Source organism: Symphalangus syndactylus, chromosome X, assembly GCF_028878055.3.
Source record: "Symphalangus syndactylus isolate Jambi chromosome X, NHGRI_mSymSyn1-v2.1_pri, whole genome shotgun sequence".
Taxonomy (NCBI): Eukaryota; Metazoa; Chordata; class Mammalia; order Primates; family Hylobatidae; genus Symphalangus; species Symphalangus syndactylus.
In genome coordinates this window covers 151,000,135-151,018,208 of record NC_072447.2, presented here as the reverse complement: position 1 = coordinate 151,018,208, position 18,074 = coordinate 151,000,135, and the positions used below count along the sequence as shown (strand labels likewise).

Below are 18,074 nucleotides of genomic sequence, written 5' to 3'. Positions count from 1 at the left end.
CTTCAAACTATACTACAAGGCTACAGTAACCAAAACAGCATGGTACTGGTACCACAACAGAGACATAGATCAATGGAACAGAACAGAGCCCTCAGAAATGATGCCACATATCTACAACTATCTGATCTTTGACAAACCTGACAAAAACAAGAAATGGGGAAAGGATTCCCTATTTAATAAATGGTGCTGGGAAAACTGGCTAGCCATATGTAGAAAGCTGAAACTGGATCCCTTCCTTACACCTTATACAAAAATTAATTCAAGATGGATTAAAGACTTAAATGTTAGACCTAAAACCATTAAAATCCTACAAGAAAACCTAGGCAATACCATTCAGGACATAGGCGTGGGCAAGGACTTCATGTCTAAAACACCAAAAGCAATGGCAACAAAAGCCAAAATTGACAAATGGGATCTAATTAAACTAAAGAGCTTCTGCACAGCAAAAGAAACTACCATCAGAGTGAACAGGCAACCTACAGAATGGGAGAAAATTTTTGCAACCTACTCATCTGACAAAGGGCTAATATCCAGAATCTACGATGAACTCAAACAAATTTACAAGAAAAAAACAAACAACCCCATCAAAAAGTGGGCAAAGGACATGAACAGACACTTCTCAAAAGAAGACATTTATGCAGCCAAAAAACACATGAAGAAATGCTCATCATCACTGGCCATCAGAGAAATGCAAATCAAAACCACAGTGAGATACCATCTCACACCAGTTAGAATGGCCATCATTAAAAAATTAGGAAACAACAGGTGCTGGAGAGGATGTGGAGAAATAGGAACACTTTTACACTGTTGGTGGGACTGTAAACTAGTTCAACCATCGTGGAAGTCAGTGTGGCGATTCCTCAGGGATCTAGAACTAGAAATACCATTTGACCCAGCCATCCCATTACTGGGTATATACCCAAAGGACTATAAATCATGCTGCTACAAAGACACATGCACACGTATGTTTATTGCAGCACTATTCACAGTAGCAAAGAGTTGAAACCAACCCAAATGTCCAACAACAATAGACTGGATTAAGAAAATGTGGCACATATACACCATGGAATACTATGCAGCCATAAAAAACGATGAGTTCATGTCCTTTGTAGGGACATGGATGAAACTGGAAAACATCATTCTCAGTAAACTATCGCAAGGACAAAAAATCAAACACTGCATGTTCTCACTCATAGGTGGGAATTGAACAATGAGAACTCATGGACACAGGAAGGGGAACATCACACTCCGGGGACTGTTGTGGGGTTGGGGGAGGGGGGAGGGACAGCATTCGGAGATATACCTAATGCTAAATGACAAGTTAATGGGTGCAGGAAATCAACATGGCACATGGATACATATGTAACAAACCTGCACATTGTGCACATGTACCCTAAAACCTAAAGTATAATAAAATATATATATATATATATATACAATTATTGGTTTATACTTTATTTCATTGAGCATTTTATTTTTCACAATGCTGCTTCATTGCTGTTCTGCTTGTATGTTGATTATGAAGATTCTGTGCCAGTCTAATTGTTTTGTAAGTTAATCAATCTTTTTGCCTAGAGGCCTAGAAGATTTTACTTTTATTTTTTAAATCTAATCATGTTACCATGTCATGTTTTAGAGCTGAAAATTCTCTGTTAATTTCCCTAAGTACTCATGGGTCAACTCAGGTATTTTTCTATTTCTGGGAAGATATTTGTTTCATAGTTTTAAATATTAGTCCTGTTTCAGTGTTTCTGCATTTTTTTCTCCAGGGACTCCAATAATACAAGTATTATTCCTTCTTTGCCTCTCTTCCATTTCCACTACCTTCTTTTTGACTGTTTTTACTTATATTTTGTGGTCTTTTAATCTTTTTGCTTTTTTTCTCTGCCTTTTTCAATGCCCCTTATTACATTTTCATTTCAACCCATTCCTTCTCCCTTGAATCCCTTGTAATTTATTCCTCTTTTATAAGATAATTTTGTATTTTTCTTCCATTTATTTGCAGAGTTTACTCATCTCTCTTTTTATTTCTTCCTATGTTTAGTTCATTTCTACTTTTAGTTTTTGACTTTCTGACTCAAGGTAGTTTTCTATAGCCTCACAAGCTTGTTTAAATATATTTAATTCTATTTGGTGTGTTGACTTACTTCTTTATATGATTCATAGTTTTTTTGGGGGGGGGTTCCTCAGTTCATATATATGATATTTTGTTTCCTAATTTTCTGTCATAGCTTCGTTAACTTCAGTTTTCTTTTGTTCATTTTTATGGTACTGAGTTATTTTCATAAGACTGCAAATTAAATGCCATCTTCTTTTGTCAGTATAGCAAGGACCAGGTACTTTGGTTGTGATGTGCGAGTTGTAAGTGCTTAGGTGATATGGTTCTCTTTTGTCTTGCAGGGCCCTAAATTTCCCCCCCTTTGCCTTTGTATTCCTTTTGACTACCCAGTTGCCAAATGTTTCTTTTCCCTTCCTTCTTACTTTCTTCTCCCTGCCAAAGCTATGTGTTTTGAAGCCAATTCCTTCATATCATGCCTGCTCTTTTACATCATGCCTGCCTGCTTAAAGAGTGCTTGACTCCTTTAAGCCATATGTGCCCCTTTTAATTATGTATAATTTTAAGTTCTCTCCTTATAGTTCATGTTCTCATCTTCCTAGAAACTTTTTATTTTAGTATTTTCGGGATTAAAGTGGACTTACTCTTTCTGGAAGTAGATTTAAAATAAACTTAGCACATTTTTCTAGCTTCCCTCATTTGTTTTCACTGAGGTTGTTTGTTTGTTTGTTTGTTTACAGTCTGCCTTTGCTGGCCACAGAGACTTACATTAGGACAGACATGGGCCAGGACCACGAGAGATGAAACTCTGGGAATAGGTGAATTTTATCTTTTCACTCACAGTTACTTTGAAGTTTGGGCATTCTCTGTCCTTAAGCTATGATAAGGGCATGGTTTTTATATTGATTCATTTTTTTCCTTGTCATTTTTGTAGGCTACATTAGCAGGCAGGTTGCAGGCTGCTGTACTACAATTACTACTTGATGTCTGTTTATGTTTTTTTTAAGAGATTTAAAGATGCCTTTTATCCCAACATTGTAGATACTAACTTTACTCCCTTTTATGGAGGGTAGAAAATAACAAAAATATTGCTATAATTCAATAGAGATTAAAAGATAAGAATTTAAATTTGAGGTGAGAGGACTACCCACTAGCAATGGACAATTCAAAATTTAAGATATGAAAATGATGTCTAATAAAAAAGTTCTACTGTCAGGCTCCTCCTTCATATATACTTTATTAATCTTTTGCTTTTGCAATCTAAGTGATGGATGACATGGGCATTTCTAAGGAAAAATGTTATTCACCTTTCTAAAACTGTCAGTATTCCCTATGAATACTTTTTATATTCATTAGGAAAGCTTTAGGTTGAAAATAACTAATACCTGATGATGAGTATAGTTTGAATCTATGAGGATATTCACTGTTAAGTATGAAGTAAGGCAGTCTCATCGTTGAGCAAACAGCTTAACAGTGTCCTCAAGAATTCAGGCTCTTTCCATCTCTTTATTCTGCTACACTCAAAGTTTTGGCCTTTGGGTTTGTGTGTGTGTGTGTGTGTGTGCGTGTGTGTGTGGTGAGGTTTTAAAACCTTATGGTCACATGAAGGCTGCTATATCTTCAGACATTATGTCTTCAATTTAGCAGGAAGAATGCAAAGGAGAAGACACATGTGCTTTGTTATCAGGAAACCACAATAATTTCCCCAAGTCTCAAACAAATTCTGGCCAAACCTAGCTATAAGTACCTAGCCTTCCAACATCTGTAGGAAGCAGGGAGAAGAGAGTTGGAAATGGCTGTTGAATTTTCCAGCCAACAATGTGTATGCCAGTGGTTCCAAAATAGTTAAGTGGTGCCACTAGCAGTTCTAGGAAAGACATCCAAGAATACTTGTAGTCCAATGCCTTCTCAATGACAATAATTGTCACTGACACTTTAAGACTACTTACTATAACCAAAATATGGAGTTCGAAGTTTTTCTCATTCTGACCATTCTGTTGTACTTACGCCCTCTGGCTTAAGGAAGGGGTACAAAGCCCTACTTGTGTGAGTATTTGGAAAGATGGTGTGGGGTACTCAGCAGAAGTGTAGGGAGTATGCAAGCAAGGCACAGCTTATGTAACTATAGTGCTCTGTTGCTTGCTCAGTGCTTAGAGATGGTGACACTGTCTGACCTGAGTGATTAAGAGACTGATAATGTCACTGCAACATTGTGTCACTGAAAAAAAAAAATGAGTACAGAAAATGACCTGGTTCCTTTTTGAGTGCCACCACTTGAGAATACCCAGAGTGCCCTCTGCATATTCTAGTCAATGAATTGTAAAAACTGTTGATGGCTTATAGGCTTTCAAAATTAGGGAATTAGGATTAGGGAACAAGGCATTGAAATAGAATTTAGAAGCTCAAAGAAATCAAACCACTTTTCATAAATTCCTAATGGAAATATTGGGTATGGAAATTGATTTGGGCATAACCATTAACATATAACGCTTATGAATGCTTCCACTATTCCTTCTGATATGATTCATCTCCGTATTTATCTGTTTTGACTTCAGTGTAAACTATACCAGCTGGCATCCTAGTGGAATAGGAACATTATATAGTTATTAAACAACAACAAATTATATATTACACATGACATAAAGATAAACAACCAATAGTTCCTTCATTCTTATAGGAGAATAGCAAAACTTTTTCTCAATACTGAGAATACAGTACAAAGCTCTGGCATTTTATTGTTTGCAAAACTTTGATTTGATCCTCCCAAGAAAACAGAAGACATATTATTGTTCTTACTTTGCAGATGAGAATCATAGGCTCAGAGAGGGGAAATGACTTGTCCAAAGTCTCCCTGTTTCTTAGTGAAAGTAGTAGGACTTGACCTTAGGTTTCCTGAGTCTTCATCCATTGCTCTTTCCACATTTGCAGGCTGTTTCTTGGACCACTTTGTGGTTCAGGTTTCTGAAATAATATATTTCTGACTAGTTTATACCCCTGTTGTGCTAAATAGAACTGAAGTCTCAAATCTGGGTCCACCTGGGACCACTATTTCAGATGAATTAACTGATTTCAAATGTCTTGGTCCACTGTTTCTGTCAATAAATAAGGCATTTGCCATTCTTTTTTTTTTTTTTTTTTTTTTGAGATGGAGTCTCGCTCTGTCGCCCAGGCTGGAGTGCAGTGGCGCTATCTCGGCTCACTGCAAGCTCCGCCTCCTGGGTTCACACCATTCTCCTGCCTCAGCCTCCCGAGTAGCTGGGACTACAGGTGCCCACCACCACACCAGGCTAATTTTTTTGTATTTTTAGTAGAGACAGGGTTTCACTGTGTTAGCCAGGATGGTCTTGATCTCCTGACCTCGTGATGCACCCACCTGGGCCTCCCAAAGTGCTGGAATTACAGGCATGAGCCACGGCATTTGCCATTCTTATGCTAGTTTCCTTTTTTTTTTTCTAGCTGGACATAAGCTAGAGAGTTAACTTGTATCATGATCAAAAACAAGAGGTGATTTGCCAACAGCAAAATCCTAACACTATTTATCTATAAAAGAAAGATAAACAGATAATGCAAAAAATAATCCAACCTTGATATTTCAGCCATGTAGCCATGTAAAGTCAAATAAAACCATAATAGAAAAAAAAAAGATTTCACTGTTTGATTTTCCTCTTTATTCTCCTTAATAATACAACAAATACTGTACTTGGAATGATTTTTAAATGAACTACTAAAATGACCCAGTCAAAAAGCAAGAATAAATTTGACCAAAGTTTAAAACCAATGTCAGTTTTCAAATTTCTCCAGGATAAACATGACCTTATTGCATTTTAAATCAGTATAATTTTACAAAATATGATGCTTAGTCTCCAGGAAAATTCTTTTAAGACTTAATAAGTTACTTGGACAATACATAGCATCTTCTTATCTGTATTTTTCTCAAATACACAGATTCACTATTCTATTTTTAAAAAGTGTTTGAAAAGGGCATTTGAAGTTTTCACAGATAACTGAATAATGGTTTGCAATGTTCATCATGGTAAAAACATAGTTTGCTTGGTTCACTATGACTAATTATTCTGAGAGATATAAATATGTGCACTTATGCTGAAAAGCTCTCTTGTTTTGCCCTCTAGCATGCAACTTTTCATGAATTTTATGCAAATCTCTGTATTCAACAGCAATTTTTATTTGAAAAATAGAACAATGAGTAGCATAGAAAAAAATAAGAAAAGTAAGGTCAACTTTTCTATACTCTGGTCTTTTATCTTCACAATCTTCACGTTTATTTTCACTGTTCCAGCAAGATTGGCTTCTTATTTTCACTCTTTCAGCATCAGCAGGGTATTTTCTGTAACAGCTCCATATGGATGATGTACATGCTTCTTGGCTTATATCTACTCATACGTTCATGATTTAACACCAAATGGAAATTACAGCCAACTCTCAATGACCCATAAAAGAGAGGGGCATTGTAGTACAGATAACTCAAGAAGTCCAAAAAACCCAAAGTCATTTCTGTTTGGCTTTGGATGTGTTCTCTATCTTAGCTTAGAATACTTTGTCTTTGAATTAATCCTACTTTCCTAATTGTGTTTTATAAGTCAGTATTTTCAGCAAATGAAAATGTAAATAATTCCAGTCAACGGGGGAAGTTGATTTGGAGGAATGTTGCATGGAGTTGTGGGAAGCTGATAGAGGCATTAAAATTAATGCAAACAATTCACACAAAAAAACAGTACATATGGATAATCAGGCATTGAATCTATTATACTATATTCAAAAGGTGAAAATTATGCCTGCTTAGTCCTGTGCATGCATACCTGGGATAGTCTTATCATCTATAGAAAATGCAAAATAACATTTCTCTGTGTATATTTACCCCTTGTTGCATTATGTTGACTATGATCATCTATTTCTAAAAATGACATACCCGACTAAGGAGCAAGGCGAAACCAAAAGCATCAAGAAAAATGTAATATTAGCATTAGGCAATGGAAGCATTCAAATCAGATACTGCTTAAAGGTAAGTCAGTAAAGATTTAAATAAGCTTAGCCAGAATTCCAAACATAGAAAGGAAATAAGATTCAAAATTCTTTGCATAAGTAGGGGAGATTTTTACAAATAAAAGCACCTCATGTGTGCTTCTATAAAGTATTTAAGTTCTGTGGCTTAGATAGTTGTATAAAGATTCATGAAAATAAGGTAAATTTAACTCCAATATTGGCTCTCTACCAGGTGCCTTTTTATTATCAAGAAAAAAAAAAAAAAACCCAATGTAGTCATGCCCTCCAATACTTGCACTGTACCTCCTATGGTTTATTTTAGCATATGGTCTCTTATTATGAGGGTTGACATTGGAACTGGATTTCTTTTGATTCTAAATCTGTGTATCAGCTTAATATTTCTTCAGTTCAATCCTAGATCTTTTAAATTAATTGGAGAGCTATCATTTTTATGTGGTTTAATATGGAAAATTATCAGTAGAAGATAGATTCAAGAAGGCACAAGTTAAAGGTGAGACGGAGGTATGGCAAGGCTAAAGTGTTTGCCCTGGCTAGGAGATTCATTTCACGAACATGGAATGGACCTGTTCAAGTTGTGGGCAGAGAAGGAGGTTCAGGAGAAGATATAAAGTGTGCTTTATATCATTTGATAGAGACCATCTTAGTCCTGCTTTATTGAGATCTAGACTTGCATAGTCCCTCCAAGCTCTTGAGAAGCAGGGTGCAGGAGTGGGAAGATCAGGCATGGCCTTTAGATCCAGAGACCTGGTTGGAATTCTAGCTCTGTCACTTGCTAGGCTTGTGACCTTAGATAAATTGCTTAGTCTTCCTCAGCTTCACATTCCCCATCTATAAAGTGAGGATAATATTAACTACTGCATAGTATAGTTGTGACTATTAAAAAAAAAAAACAAAACTAAACATGAGTCCTTGGCGTGAATCTCAGGCCTTAAACACAAGTATGTAAAATTTGTGACTTCTTTTTTGATAAATCAATTTAATTACTTTTTTACTAGTCTCCACTTTGCTAGATGGAAGACATACCATCTCAGTCAGGTCAGGGGCTCTCTGTTTCCACTTACTTCTGGAGTTCCAGGGTCAAGTGTACTGGTCGTCAGCAGGCTCCATCTTCTCATGTTGGCATCCTGCCTTAGTATGTTTTGTTTTGTTACAACAGAATATCTGAGGCCGAGTAATTTATAAAGAACAGAAATATATTCTCTCACAGTTATGGAGGCTTGGAAGTCAAAGGTCAAGGTGCTGACATCTGATCTTGTGAGGTCCTTCTTTCTGCATCTTCACATGGTAGAAGGCAGAAGAAGAGACAGAAAAGGAATGGAACTTGCCCTTGTATAACAGCATTAATCCCATACATGAGTGTGCAGCCATCATAGACTAATAACCTCTTAATGGTCCTACCTCATAATACTGTTTCAATGACAATTAAATTTCAACATGAGTTTTGGAGGTGAAAAACATACAAACCATAGCACACCCACACAAGTTGTCACTGTTCTGACTCTCACTCTCCTCTGTGGGCCGTCTCCCCATGCTGGCTTTCTCAGTCCTGGACTCCATCTCTGGTGTATGGGAAACCATCCAGCTCCCTTTCTTGCTGCTCTGGGACTGACAGAGGCTGAGAGGCTACCTCTGTATCTTCAACCTAGGGATATCCTCATCCATTTCAAATCTATTGCTGCTCAGCCATGTTGGGTTCAAGAGAGATGTCTTTGAGGCTCACTACTGCCTAGTCCACTACCTGCAAAGTGTGGCACAAGTCACATCTGTTATTGAAACCCTAGAACCTTCCTACAGTTCCTGTAATCCAACCCTTCCCATGTTAGTCCATTTGTGTTGCTATAAAGGAATACCTGAGGCTGCCTAATTTATGAAGAAAAGAGGTTTATTTGGCTCATAGTTATACAGGCTGTACAGGAAGCATAGTGCCAGTGAGGTAGGTACTACTTTTGGCACTATTTTTACAGGTGGAATAACTGAGGCACCAAGAAGTTAAGGGCCTTTCCCAAGGTCACATAGCTAGTATGTGGTGGAGTTGGGATTTTCACTCATACAGCCTGTCTGTGATGGTCACACTTTGATGATGATACTACATTGCCCCTCAGAGAGTATATACCAAGGGAGTGGGTGAGGAGGCTGATTCAGGTTGGTCGCATGCCTAGACATTCTAGATCTCAGCATTTGAAATTCACAAGCCATGAATTTGGCTCTCATTCCCTTTTCATTTCTGTTGTGGTATCCTTTCCCCGTGTCAATGAAAAGAACAGAATGAGAATGCAGTACAATGTGTGTCCCTTTTTTTGGGGGGGGATAGCAGCTAATTCTTCATAATTGGTATTCTGCTGCACTTTTCAAGCACAGATAAGTTAGTTCCCAACTTCCTCTTCAAATTCTGTATCATGGAGTTTGCCCTCGGGACAAAAATTTGCTCCACATAAAACTTAGTTCTACACAAAATGTTTTAACATTAATATTCAATTTTTAATGAGAAGATTCTGCTTCCCTTATATGTTTGTATTTCAATTAAAGAAAACACTAAGCCTGCTCCCATAACTATATTTGAATATTCAGAAACCTTGGAAATCCTGGTGAAAGGAGGACAAGTTATAGCAAAGGCCTCTGTGCTGTCCTTTCTGAATCCAGCCAGTTTGGTAGATCACCACAGATACAAGCATAAGGCCCTGCACATAGTAGGCCCTCAAAAATAGCGGTTGATTGATTGTGAGATGCCCAAAAGGAGGGAAGATGTCAAATGGGAAAATTGCTCTTGCCATATGCTTGACTGGACGGTCATGCATGGCTGAGCATGTTTCTCCTGCTCTCCATAGGTGGGTTCCACTGTCACTGTGTGACATTTGTGACCTCTGAGGGTTCAGAGTTCATGTCCTCTTCTTCAAAAGCTTGGGTTCTATGCCCTTTTCTTCTTAGAATAACCCCAGAAGGGCAATTAGGTTTTTAGAAAATGTTTTTCAATGGAGATGATGTTGCCTGCACATTATTCATAACAACTGAGTGGCTGGTAGGCTGTGACCCTATATTTTACAGCTCTCTAGTTCGGTTATTTTGTAAGAATGCCATAGATGACTGATTAGTGTGTTCTCAGCTTCTGGATAAATTGACAATGGTAAAATATTGACATCTCAGAGAGTCCAGCCATTTTCTTGCAGCTTACGAGAAGTGATGACTTTTAGAGCTTCAAAGAGAAGTAAAATGCTACAACCAGCTAGAAATGCAGATACACACCTCTGCCAACTCCCCATTATAATTCTCTGTCTTTCAAATGGAGATTAAATGCAGTGCCAAAATGTGTCATCTGGTGTTGCATTTTTGTAATGTGGACAAATGTCGATAAAATTCATGTGGAGGCACAAAAATCTAAGTATTTATGAATTAAAATTAAATGTAAGTTTTGCCATGGGTAGAAGCCTTAATCACTAAGGCTAGATTCAGTGCCATTATCCAAACAGCAACACTTCCTTCCTGCAATCACCAGTTCAAAAAGAGAAAGGGGAAACTGCCCTCTCTGACAAGCTACTGTTCGTACCAAGCGTTACACCTGTAATCTCAATGGGTGCCATATATCAGACCTGATAAAAGTGAATCAGATGATTTTGGGACTGCCTACTGTGTAGATAGTTGTTACATTTCAATTCATCTAACAAACCCATTCACAATTTTGGCAGGCACAAGCAACATATTTTGCCTTCAAAATGTGCTTGTGCCTCGCCATGCTCCCCTGGATCAGTCTTTATTCTTTTTCATCCATATAACTTCCCTCTCAAGACCTTTAGACCTTTGCCAGGAAGCAGAGGAAACTAAAATCTTCCTCTATTCAAATGTTCCAAATTGGACTATCACTACTCTGGGTAGTATGACAATAACTGTTATATATTTCAAATTCTTGCTGATTGGCTATCTGATATTCATGATTTACATTCACATTTTAATATGAAATTCTTCCCCATATGCATGTGTGTACAGTAATTTCAATGAAATTTTTAATTTATTTCACTGTCAATGGCTGCCTGTCCAGTGGATCTATACAGGTAACACTGCCTCTTCACGGGAGAAATTTCATTTGATGGGTGAAGTAACAACTCTTGAAAAGTTGTTTACAGAAAACAGCTTTTCAGTAACATGAGAAGATTATGACTTGAAGCATATATGCCCAGCATTTTGCCTCAAGAATTTAGCCTTGCAGTTGACCATGGCAGATATAAATGGCCAATCCTTGGGGAACGATGGCAGAGAGAAACATTGTAAGCTCAAAAGCTTCATATATTTCATCATTAGTAATATATCAAATACCTATTGCAGATCTTGATTTCATCCCTTCTGGACTCCCTATGTTTATGACAGCCAATTCCAACATTTCATCAAGCTTCCAACTCTACAAACCCTCCTCAGTTGACAATCTCACACCTTAATTTACTGACACAAGTTTCCTCGGTTTTCTTCTCATTCATGCTAAAATTCCTCTCTACCTTATTCATTTTTTCTACTGTCTCTCTTTTTATAATCCTCTTTCTTTCCAACTCCACTTCTTCATTGTCTACTTACTCCTGAACTTAGGGTTTATATTCATATTCTCAGCATGCTACTCAATATTCTCCTTTGCAAGCAACCATGATTCAACATGGTTGGACCCAACATGCTCTTCCTCATTGAACTATGACCTATTGTAATGTTGACATTTCCTTCTAGAAACTCTTTTTCCTTGGCTCAGGCAATCTTACAAGAAATATGTGGTTTCTCCTCTTACCCGAGGGCTCCTTGTTTTTCTTCACTGCTTCCTCTTCCAAGGCTTTGTCCTTCACTTTTTTTTTTTTTTCCTCTTTAGAAGCAAGGTTTCTAATCTTAGAAAGAAATGGAAAAGCTTCTGAGGGTTCCAGGAAACCTTGGTAAGTTTATGCCAAATTGTATTTGTGTGTACATCTGTTTATGCATTTGGGTAAAAGGGGCCATAATTTAATTGAATTTCAAAGGAGTCCAGGACCCTGCAGAAAATGTTAAGAACTTTTGCTCTAGACTTCCTTCCTGGGCAATTTTACCATCCTCCAGTGCTGAAATGATTGCCTTCCACATCTCAGTCTTCCACCTGACCATCCTCTTAATCTTTAGCTTTTTAAGCATCTCTGATTCTTTATGTTTCCTCCTGGTATACAGTAGTACTACACATTAGTAAATATACTCTCTATGGAAGCTACAACCAGTGAAACACTCATTTTACCAGCCCTCCTTGCCAGATACCCATATGGCAGCTCTGCACAAAAATTTTACAGTGCACCTTTCAGGGAGGTCCAGTGCTATGGGTACATGGCTTAGTAACAGGATGGTAGTTTTGTGGGGTTTTTTGTTGTTGTTGTTGACTTTTCAATATTGTATCTCCATCATGCCAAGCCTGCATTCAAGCTGATTTTGAAGCATCTTAGTCTGACTCTCAAGGAACTCCATGATCTGGTCTAAACCCTATGCTTCTAGCACAGTAACTCACTAATCCTCTCCAAAAAGCTTCCACTCTAGCCAGACTGGTCTGCTTATTGTTGCCCGGACAGACTATATGCATTCCTCTGCATATTTGCTCACCATATTTTACCTACCTAGAAACTCTGCCTCTCCAACATGTTAGACTGAATGAGTCCTCTATACTTTCACATCTTAGTTCTAGCTCTACTTCTTCTAAGAAACATTTTATAACAACTCCAGTGCTTATTGACTTCACCTTCCTATAAGATCCTGTTGCCCTTATTGTCTGTATCACACTGTTGACTGTGAGCACTCTTCAGTCTTTGACTTCTAGTACAGTGCCCTAGGACCTTAGCATTCAAAATGTGGTCCATGGACCAACAGAATGGGCAGTACTTGGGAGCTAGCTAAAAATGAAGAATCTCATAACCCACCCCAGAACTACCAAAAAATACTCTGCATTTTAACAAGATCTTCAAGTGATTCTTACAAATGATAGAGTTTGAGAGGCAGTGCCCTATGTCATGCATTTGAAGTTGTTAAAATATCTTAGTTTCAGTCCCTGAATATACCTTATGTTTCATGACATTTTACTTTCTGATCATGCCTTCTCCGTTCCCTATTATTTTTCAGAACTCTATGTATTCTATGACGCTTTTCCTATATTCCCCCATTGAAAGTATATCTCTTCTTGAATTACTTTGATGCTTCTTTGCTCATTTTCTACATGTGTCTTGTATTAAAGGGCATTTTGTGTGCAGAGGTATTAACTCCTTTGTTAGATAATAAGCTCTTTGAGGGTAGGAATGGGATTTTCTTCATCTCTGATCCTTGACAGTTTCTGGCAGAGTTCCTGACACCCAGTAGTTAAAAATAATAAATGTTTGTTGAATGAATGAATGACTTAATGAATGGCTAATTTCATAATAAATTCATTTGGATTTTAGAATTTACTTGGGAAAAATGTGACAGATAATTGACCATGGGTCGTGCTGTTTGTAATTGCAATGTTTTTATTTTTCAAGCCAAATATTAATTATCTAACCTAGTCATGCTGTTTCTTAATGACTTTTAAACCTGTACCACTATGAATACAAGACTGCACGAAGTTTTAACAGTCTCCAAGTAGTTCATAATTAAAGACCAAGTGATTCAACTCACTGTCACAATCAGTGCCTTTGTTTATAGCTTAGTTTTCATCTCTGTATAGATAACCAAGAAAAAAAAAGCTAACAAACCACAGAAAACAAAATCTGATGATAAAGAAGTATGAAAAAGTATCTCACCACCCATTCTGTGTCTGAATGACTAGTAATGAAAGGGAAAAGTGTCAGTAGCCACTCAAGTTAATCAATATACTGACTCATCTACTCAACAAATTCTAGATGAATCAGAGGTCTTTGTGTTTCAAAGTTTATGACTCATATCTCTTAAACTCTGTGGACCTAATCACAGAAACTAAACAGGGGAGAAAATGAAATGATCCAAATCCAATCTTTGAGCAGTGCAAGAAGAAAAGAAACTTTCTGAATTAGAAGTCATCTTCTTCTAGAGGCTTAACAGTTTCAGATGGATTTCTCCAGTTATCTATCTAAGAGAGATCAGTCTGTATCCAATTTCTCCTTCTGTCACAAAACACAACAGTTTATTTTTGAGATCAAAATGATGTTGCCTTATATTAGAAAGTGATTGTAGTTATTAAGGTGTTTTGAAAGTCTTTTGTTTACTGACTATGACCATTCTGGGAGATGATTTATCTGTTAGATTGACTTTTGAGAAAAGAACTGGAATACCTGGTTATACAAACATGGAAGTCCCCTAAAATTATATCCCACAGGTCTACTGCTCTAGATTCTTCATTGTGAATACACTCAAATCTCACTAATTAGGCTAGTAAAGAGAAAAGTCAATATAGTAGAAAGTATTTCTCTTTCTTTCTTCCTTTCTTCTTTCTTTTTTTTCAGAGACAAGTAAATATTTGTTTTTGTGCCTTTCTTCCTATGTGTATTTCAAGTCTTTTTCAAAACAAGGCCCTAGGAATCTCCAGATTCAATTACGTCCCTGGGCTCGTCGACTGCTGCAGGAGTCTTAGGAAGCTTTATACAAATGCTAGAGCTACTCATTTACCAACATTAAACCTGGGATAGAAGATGCAGCAAAGCAGGACTCCTTCCCCCATGGAATGTGCTGATTTCAGACGAGGCGGCAGCCACAATGTAGAAAACACTGGGAATTTTTCCTTGGAACTGGGCTGTGATGAGAGGTGCTTGCCATGAACATAAGCTACTGTCTTTTCTTTGACCCTTCCTTTCCAGGTTTTGAAGACAAAGCAGGAAATAATCTTCTCTGAAGATACTTGATAAAAATTCCCAAAAAACAAAAACACAGGCTTCCACTTCATTGATAAAAATTACTGCAGTTTGGCACCTGGGTCTAGTTCAGCTGGCAGATGAGCTGATTGATGCAGTCACCCTGATAGCCAGGTGTGCCCATCTCGTTGAGAAAGCCCACTCTATTTTTGGTAGCATGATGGGCCACTGAGAGGTGGAAAGGGCACAAGAACCATAAGATCTCCTGGAAATGCTTCCCTGGGAAGGCAATTTCATAAATGAGGTCTTCCAAGCAAATGACACCAACCTTCCCCAGGTGCTCCTCAATCACTGTGTTGCCTGTCAGAGGGATGGTCTTATTCTTGACCTTGGATTGTCCACGTTTCAAAATGAGTTCCCAGACAGACTTCAGATTTGGAAATCCCCAGGTCACATAAGGTTCCACTATACACAGCATTTTTAGGTTCTGGGGGGTGACTTTTATAAAGACACCACTAAAAATTTTCTTTAGGTGAAGTCTTGCAATGGTCTGCACCAGTAAACTCATGCCATCAATCCTTTTGATGCATACAACAAAGGCCAAGGAATGTTTATCTGGCAATTCCAAGTCATGAGGTTTCACTTCTAGTTGTCTGAGATGCACCTTGTCACATTTCTGCCACCAGGAATCATGCAGGAATTATTCCAGTTGCTTAAACCTTTGCCCTTTTTCTTTGCCAAAAGTGCCTGCTTTGCCTGGATGGCTTTGAGGGCTTGATAAACCTTCCTCTTTTTCAGGAGATTTTCTAGAACCAAAGGGATTTTTCTTTGCTCTTGCTCTGCCATCTTTCTAGTGTGGCAGCTACTCGCAGAAAGTATTTCTTAAGAGCTGGGCTTCATAAGCTATAGAGAGGCAGTAGAGAATAGTGGCTAAAAACATGGTGTCTGAAATTGAGCTGATATGGATGCAAATCCCAACTTGAATTCTTAATGTTTGTATAACACTATGTAAGTCCCTCAACTATGAAGTGGGGATATTAATAATGCCTGCAGGATTAAGTGAGAAAAATGTAAACAGTGCTAACCAAAGTACCTAGCACTTAGTGAGTTCTCTGTAAGATTTAATAATTGTTATAGTAGCTGTTAGTAAGGCTGTATCTCTCTGCCTTTCCCATGCTCACTTCCTGGTCAGCAGTCTGTCTCATCTATGGATTCTTCCACCACCCATGTCCTTTGGAGGCTCATTTGACTGTCCCTTTCTCTAGGCAACTGCCCTTTTTATCCTCTTCACTATTCACACTGGGCTTGGACCCACAGCTGGCCTTGCGCTTGTTTCTTTAGATACTCTCAGTGGCCACCACCCTCTGCCTAGCTCATGCTGATCCTGCTGGTAAGTGATCTTCAATCTAATTCTAATTTCCCTCTAGACCTCCACCAAACTTCCCTAACCACATCTCTAACCAAGGCCTTTAACCTGAGGAAGATGAAGAAACATGCATGAACAGAAGCAGAAAGAGGGTCTAGTGCAAGTCTTCCCAAAGTATATTCTGCAGAATGCTAACGCTGCAAGTTCTTATACAAGAAAAGATAGCTTTTTTTCTGGTAAAATAATTTTGGAAAATTTTGCATACTATTTGTTCCTGCAGATTCGCAGTGCACCTTATTATTTAGTGACTTGGACAAACGGTGGCACAGAAAATTAACTCTTTTAGCTCAAAGACATTTTTGGAAATACCAGCATAGCTCATGTTCCATGCCCGTTGTAGTCACTTAGCAGCTACTATAGCAAACATTGGCAGTCCCTGTGGCAAAGAGAAAAGACAGCTCTGGAGGGTATGATATTGACAACTAATTGCTCTTCCCAGAAGTGGTACGTGTTACTGCCACTAACCACTCATTGTTTTCAGTCATCTGGCTCCACAGAACCATAAAGAAGCCAGGAAATGCCATCTTAGCATCTGTATAGGAGGGGGAGAAGTAGAAACATGCGGTGAACAGTATTAACGACTGCTGCACTGAACCTCAATATTCATATCTATAAAATGGGAGAAAAATAGCCTTTTATGAAGACTAAGTGAAATACAAAAATAAAATTTTTTTATAAAGTGAGAAGTGCTATGCACAGCTAAAGGATCATTACCCAGTTAATTCATGGGATTTCTGCTTTGTGAGATCAGGATCAGAACATGAGCCACAAATGAACTGCATGGAAGTGTGGGTAGCTGGGATGGTGACAAGTATAACAGGACAAAGAAGGATGGGGACCTAATAAGACAAAGTTATGGATAATGGCCAAACAAATTGCAGTGATAAGAATTATCTTTTAAAAAAATGAAGAAGAAATTTTCTAGACAAAAGTAACCTTCTGTCCACCGTGTCCAAAAGATCACATATTGAAAATGAGTATATCTGAGTTAATGATGCTTTACCGTAATTGCTCATTGAATTAAACCACAAAGGAAATCCTGTTTTTATTCAGAAATATGATCTTCATAGACAATTTCTCCTCAGGCAGACTCTAGATGCTGTTTGCATTTACAAAAATACATTAGCTGTCATCTATCCTTCTTTTTTTCCCCACATAGAAATTATACAACAAAAGCTTTTCAAGAGGGAATACATTTGTACCACCTAATTCTTAACACTTTAGAGCAGATTTCAATAGTATGGATTCAGGAAATGCTACGGTCCAATTCCATTTGTCATCATTTATTCCTCCCCTAACAAACATGATCTGCATCTACTTGAAAATGACATGTATTTAAGTTGTAATTCATACTAAAAGTACTGATTATGCTATATTATAGATGCATCAGAAGCAAGCAAAATAGATTTTCACTAGAAATTTGGAAAATCCTGCTTATAATCATGCTCTTTGTATTAACACGTCTACATCAAGTTTTTTGTTTGTTTAATGATGCCTTAAATTTTCTAATTGAAAAGGATACTCCTGATGTTATTGGGCCATTAGGGGGCTATCAGATACCTACATGTACAGTATCACCGAGTGTAAATCTAGAAGGCCCTTAGCCACGCTCATTAACAATCACAGGCCAGGGCCCCAAACAATTTTAAGGACAGTGGGCCCGGGTTGGGAATGGGTATAACAAAGTGGGGGAGAAACAAAGATGGAAAGGACATGAGTAAAGTCTAGCAAGTTCTCACTTAACATTTTCAATAGGTTCTTGGAAATTGACTTCAAGTGAAATGATGTATAACAAAAC

At 37.8% G+C, this 18,074-nt stretch overlaps 1 pseudogene; it reads right to left on the bottom strand.

Moving 5' to 3' along the window:
* Nucleotides 1–14,974: 14,974 nt before the first annotated feature.
* On the bottom strand, nucleotides 14,975–15,711 carry LOC129476256 (ribosomal protein uL30-like; annotated as a pseudogene).
* Between the last annotated feature and the right edge of the window lie 2,363 nt (nucleotides 15,712–18,074).